Source organism: Equus asinus, chromosome 17, assembly GCF_041296235.1.
Source record: "Equus asinus isolate D_3611 breed Donkey chromosome 17, EquAss-T2T_v2, whole genome shotgun sequence".
NCBI lineage: Eukaryota > Metazoa > Chordata > Mammalia > Perissodactyla > Equidae > Equus > Equus asinus.
The window spans coordinates 19,285,055-19,292,230 of NC_091806.1; the positions used below are offsets into that span (position 1 = coordinate 19,285,055).

At 35.0% G+C, this 7,176-nt stretch overlaps 1 pseudogene; it reads right to left on the reverse strand.

Moving 5' to 3' along the window:
- Nucleotides 1–5,473: 5,473 nt before the first annotated feature.
- On the reverse strand, nt 5,474–6,465 carry LOC139040526 (olfactory receptor 5T1-like; annotated as a pseudogene).
- Between the last annotated feature and the right edge of the window lie 711 nt (nt 6,466–7,176).

The window sequence follows — 7,176 nt, forward strand, 5'->3', positions numbered from 1 at the left end:
CATACACCATGATAAAGTGGGATTTATTCCAGGGATGTAAGGATAGTTCAAGAGCCAAATCAATCGATGTGATACACCACATTGACAAAATGAGGACTAACATTCAAAGAAAAATACTAAACTTTATTTTTTAAAATGTTAAAAACATGACTAATACCAATATAAAGTGGCAAATAGCAAAAGTTTGTTAGCTTTCTCACTAATAGGAGAATCTGTAAGAAAACAAGTTATTCAGATCATTTACACATTGGGGACTTAGTTTACTAGAAATAGTAAAAAAATAAAAGGCTGTCTCCTCTTTAAATTCTATTGAAGAAAAGATACATATAGAAAAGTATAGCATTGGTGCAGCTTGATGAATTTCACAGTCTGAACACAACCCTATAAATAAGACCAAGACTAAGAAGTAGAATATTGTCAACACCCTAGATGCCTCCCTTATACTGTCTTCTTGTCACCATCTCCTGTACAACAGAAATCTCCATTCTGAAGCAAATGCTAATTGATTTAACAGCTAGTTTTTTTTTTAAGTTAGAGTTATTAGATTTTAATATAAATTAGTAAAACTCCACCATTTTTAGGCACCAGTTATATGAATTTTGTCAAACCCATACAATCATAAACTGTAATTAAATTATAAAACATTTTTCTCATTCTAAAATTCTCATCATATCACTTTTAGTCAATGGTCTGCCTTGACCATACAGTTCTGCCACCCATAGGTGTGTTCTCCATTTTTACATTTTTGCTTTGTTCAGAATCTGATATAACTGGAATTGTATTGTCTGCAATTTTTGGCTTTGGCTTCTTCCACTCAGCACAATATATTTAAGGTCTGTGTGCTTGAATATATCAACAGTGTTATTCCTATTAATTTCTGAGTAGTACTCCATTCTATGGATGTAATATAGTTAGTTTATCCATGAGTTTTGAAACTTCCTTTTGAAAGGATACTATGTTGTCTGAGTAAGTCAGCTGGAAATGATCAGTATTAAATTATATATAGTAGAGGTAGTGTTTCCTATACAGAATCCATATCCAAAGGCCTTGTTACTTTTAAAGGGTAGCAAAAGACATTAACATCACATTTCTCAATAGCAATATTTCATGCCAAGATAAAATAGGAATGGGGAAACAATAAAAGACAAATATGAATAGAGGATTAAAGGAAGCCAAATGAACTTCAACTCTTCTTTGTTAATGTCAGTATTTCTCATAATAGGAAACCAAGAAGTTGTATCTAAAAAACAAAGGACAACACATAAAATATCAAGGTAATTTGTAAAATGTTGCAATTTTTTTTAAAAAGCTTGTTTTAAAAAATATAAAACTTTCTAAAAATTTATAAATATATTTCTAAGAAACAGAAACATTCTAAAATAAATAATTAATGACAGAGAGAGTAATGAAGATAGACTACAATGGGAAAGACTTTACGTACGTTTGTGGGCATGTGTGTGACTGTGTGTATATATACCTGTATAAGTCTGTGTGTGTATGACACATACTTATAACACAAACATTATGATAAAGCCAAGATTAAATAAATGCATAGCAAAAATTTTAAATGCACCTAAAATACCTTTTAAAAAGAAAAGACATTCAGTATAGTTTTATAAAAGCAAAATATAAAGTATTTCAAAAGGGTAAAAATAAAAGCTTGAGTACATATACATTTTGGCAATAGACAAGAAAAGAAAGTATTGGTTGCATATTTTTACTAGGGAATATAGAATGCAGGAAAACTATCAAAATAAAAAAGGATACTTTATAATGATAGATTTTAATTAACAATGAAGACTTAGCAGTGACTGTTATCTACAAATAGTAATGTAGCAATAAATATGTTAAAGCAGAAAACTTCCCATAGAGAAGATACAAAGACAGAAGTAGAAGCATTCTAACATTCAGAAAACCTATCACACATCTATTAAACATTTTCAGTCAAGAAAACATTTGGGAAAGATGACAGCAATATGGCCAAGTGAGCTGTTCCCTTTATCTCTCCCCCTTTGAACTACAACTAAATGGGAATTCACTGACAAACAAAGGATACCCACACAGCACAACAGGATTCCTGAGAGACCGAAGCAACTATACAACTAAAAGTGGATGGGCTGGGACTCTAGGAAGTAATGGAGATAGGCAAGCACTCCCCAACCCCTCCCCAGCAGTCCTGTTTGCATGCATGAATGCTTTCCAGGCTAGGTGTGCCCACAGTGCTGCTGCAATCCTGCAAGTAAGAACACACTTCAGCATGACTATAAGAAAAAGCAGAGGCAGCCCTGAGCCCACATGCAAATGCTCTCCTGACTTGCAGGAGTGCCAACTGTGCCACTGTGGCCCCACAAATGGAAATGTGCCTTAGCATGACTGTAAGAAGAGATGGCAGAAGCCCTGAGCCTTCACACAAATGCTTTCCTGGCAGGTGGGAAATCATTCTAGCAAACTGGATGGGATCATAAGCACAGCTTCTGCTTCCCCCTAGTGGTTGCAGGTAGAATCTGTGACTTGATACTACCAAAAATGTGCCAGCAAGGGATTAGTTCATCAAATACCATGAAAAACCACATCATCAAGTCAGATCAGAAGGAAAATGACAAGTCTCTATAATTCAGACTTGAAGTCACAGAGAGTTACAATCTAAATGATAGAGAATTCAAAATACCTGTCAGGACGAAACTCAATGAGTTACAAGAAAACTCAGAAAGACAGTTCTATGAGCCCAGCAATGAAATTATTGAGAGGAAGGACTACTTCACCAAAGAGTTTGAAACAAAAAAAAAGGGAAAGCAGAAATTCTGGATATGAAGAATATAATTAAGGAAATAAATAATCTCGAATAATTAAACAAAAAGCTGACATTATGGAAGAAAGAATTTGTGATTTGGAGGATAGAAATACAAAAATGCTTCAGATAGATGGGGATACAGAACTAAGAGAGATTTCTTAAAAATGACTGAATTCTTTGTGACATATCTGACTCAATTATGGAAAGCACCATAAGTGTTATAGGTATTCCAGATTTATAAGCAAGTTAGAAAGGACCAGGGAGATTGCTCAAACAGATAATAGCTGAGAACTTCCCAAACCTGGGTAAAGAACTAGACATACAAATACATGAAGCCAATGGAACTCCTATTTACATCAATGCTAAAAAGACCTTCTCCAAGGCATACAATAGTAAAGCTGACAAAAATCAACAACAAAAAGTAAGTATTAAGGGAAGCAAGGCAGAAGAAAACAACCTACAAAGGAACCCCTACCAAGCTTTCAGTGGATTTCTTGGCAGAAATCCTACAGTCTAGGAGATAATGGAAGTACATATTCAAAATACTGAAAGACAGAAACTTTTAGCCAAGAATACACTATCCAGTGAACCTGTCCTTTGGATATGATGGAGAAATAAAAGATTTTCCAGGTAAAAAAAGTTGAGGGAATTCATAACCGACCTCCCATACAAGAAATGACCAAGGGTGGCCTCATACCCGAAACAAAAATGCAAAATCTGCAAAGCTTTGCACAAGGTGATAAATAGACAGAAAAAAATCAGAAAACTGTAGCTCTCTTTCAAAAGAGGGTAGCAAATACTTATTTATAACTTAAAAGATAAAGGAAGAAAAACATGAAAAGTAACTATAAGCACTTCAACTTAGTCACAGACTCACAACATGAAACAGAATAATTTGTGACAACAATAACTCAGAAGTGGAAGAGGAAGGGATGGAACCTGTTTAGGCTAATGGAGTTAGGAGGCTATCAGAAAACAGACTGTCTCTTTTATGACACCATTATACAAATGTCATGGTAACCACTTAATGAAAATCAGAGCAGAGCCACAATAAATATAAAAGGAGAAAACCACCACAGAAAATGATCAAAATGAAATGGCACTCAGTAATACAAAGTAAGATAAGCAATGGAAATATAGAACAAAGAGAAAACAAAAGATAAAATGGCAGTATTAAGCCCTCATGTAGCAATAATCACTCTAAATGTAAATGGATTGAATTCTCCCATCAAAAGACGCAGAGTAGCTGGATGGATTAAAACACAAGACCCCAAAATATGCTGCCTCCAGGAAACACATCTCAACTCTAAAGACAAACATAGGCTCAGAGTGGAGGGATGGAAGACAATACTCTAAGCAAAAGGCAAACAAAAGAAGGTGGGTGTTGGTGCTGGCCCAATGGCTCAGTAGTTCAATTTTCACATTCTGGTTTGGTGACCTGGGGTTCGCCGGACTGGATATCAGGTGCAGACCTATGCACTGCTTGTCAAGTCATGCTGTGGCAGGCATCCTACATATAAAGTAGAGGAAGATGGGCACAGATGTTAGCTCAGGACCAGTCTTCCTCAAAAAAAAAAAAATGCATGTGTCCATAATTTTAGCCGACAAAGTAGACTTCAAGATAAAAAAGACAATGAGAGACAAAGAGGGACAGTATATAATGATAAAGAGGGCTTTCCACCAAGAGAACATAACACTTATATGTATATTCGCACCTACCGCAGGAGCATGGAATTATATAAAGTGGCCATTAACAGCCCTAAAGGGAGAAATTGACAACAATACAATTCTACTTGGGCACCTCAACACCCCACTTACATCAATGGATATATCATCAAGACAGAAAGTCAACAAGCAAATAATAGATTTAAAGGAAATAGTGGACTTAAATGAAACACTGATCACATGGACTTAAGAGATATAAAAGAGCATTCCATCCAAGAACAGCAGAATATACATTCTTCTCAAGTGTACATGGAACATTCTTAATACACCATATGATGGGAAACAAGACAAGACCCAATAAATTTAAGAGGACTGAAATCATATCGAGTATCTTTTCTGACCATAATGTTTGAATTAGAAATCAAGTACAAGGAAAAAGCTGGGAAAGTCACAAGTATGTGGAGAATAAACAACATGCTACTGAAGAACCATTGTATCAATGAAACAATCAAAATAGAAATTAAAAATACCTGGAGACAAATGAAAATGAAAATACAGCATACCAACTATTACGAGATAAAGCAAATGCAGTTATAGGAGGGATAGTCATAGCAATACGGGCCCACCTCAACAAATAATAAGAAACCAACCCAGCCATCACCTGGATCTCAGAATCCTAGATTCTAGAACAGTGAGAAATACATTTTTGTTGTTTAAGCCACCACTCTGTAATTTGTTACAGCAGTCCTAACAAAATAACACAATCTGTCTCAGCATATATGTACATATGTGTGTATATATATGTGTGTGTGTGTATCTGAGAGTGAATTAAGTAAGAAGCAAATAGATGACAGTTTTTCTCCATGCGTGGAAACTGCACAGGTGCAGGTATAACTATGATTTTTATCTAAAAATGTTGAAGTACAGAAAGATATTAAACTAAAGCAAAATATTTTTATCACAACTTCTTGATATGGAGATAACAAATATCATTCTTAATTAGTTTCCATTCAATAGTTAGTTTGAAAAATCTACTTTATTGATGCATTCATTTTTACCAAACACTCTTTTCATTGCCCTTTTTACATCTTTGTTCCTTAAACTGTAGATGATGGGATTCAGCATGGGAATCACAAGGGTGTAAAATGTTGACACTCTCATGTCATGGTCCAAAGAGTAACTGGAACTTGGTCTCACATACATGAAGAGGATTGTTCCATGATAAATTGACATCCCAGTTAGATGAGAACCACATGTAGAAAATACTTTTTGTCTCCCTTCAGCAGAATGAATCTTCAGAATTTCCACCAGAATGAAACCATAGGAGATCAGGACAATCAGTATAGACACTGTCTCAATAGAGCCCACAAAGTAGAAGAGTAAAAGCTGATTTGTGTGAGTGTCAGCACAAGAAATAGCAAGGAGAGGAGGGATGTCACAAAAGAAATGTTTAATTTCATTGGATGCACAAAAGGATAGGCTAAATGTGGCCCCTGTATGCACTGAAGCATTCAAAATGCCACCAATATAGGAAGCAATGATGAGTGGCACATAGACCCTGGAAGACATGCTAACTGAATACAGCAGAGGGTTGTAGATTGCTACATAGCGATCATATGCCATTGAGGCCAAGAGAAAACATTCTGTGGCCCCAAAGTAACAGCGAGAAACATCTGTGCTGCACATCCAAGGAATGAAATGGCTTTCCTCTCATACAGGAAATTGACCAACAATTTTGGGCCCACAACTGAAGAAAGGCAGGCATCCAAGAATGATAACACACTCAGAAAGCAATACATAGGGTTGTGAAGCTGGGAATCCTTAATCACCAATACAACCAGTCCCAAATTTCCTATCAGAGTAAAAAGATAGATTGCTAGAAATAGCAAAAATAGGAAAACTTGTGTATCAGAATCATCTGTGAATCCCATCAATATAAACATGGTAACTTCAGTCACATTTTTCACCTGAATCCTGTATAAATATAAATCTGATGTCAACTGTGACATTTCAGTTTTATTTATAGGTTTTAAAACAATGTTTTTGAAAATAGAACCCACCCTATTATATTCTCTTGTTTGTTTCTTAGAAGGGCACATCGAAATCCTTGGCAATGAAGGAATAGGCCTTGATGAAGTTTGATCCAAGTGAATGCATTACCCTGTTAAGTTGAAGAATTATTTTATTAAGGGTTGACTAAATTTGCCATGCTAAAGACATGCCAATTTATGTGGCTTAATTTCCAGTTTATTTTCTGTTAAATTTACTACAATTTAGTTTCATATTGCATTCTGTTAAAATTCACAGAGATGAATGAATATAGGAATTTTTAAATGCAAAAATATTTTAGTAGAAAGTGCACATTTCAGTACAAATCCTAGATTTTCTACCGTGTGCATGAAATGCCTTTCCTTAATGTGCAAAATTATTAAAATGGGAGTAAACATAATTATGTCACAAAATTGAGTTGTATTTACATGAGAAAAACAATGTAAAATTATTTAATTTTAAAATGTGCCCAGAAAATAGAAAATGAGATGTTAGATGTACATTTTAACTTGTTATGTGGGGTACCATTTTCTGACCAAACCATTGTATATTCTCTTTTTTGGCTATTATCTCATTCCACTAGGACTTCTGGAACACTGGAGAACAGAAAGCAGATCTTATTCTGCTTGCAGATTCACCTGCATGTAAACAGTAACAGAGCACTGGTTTTG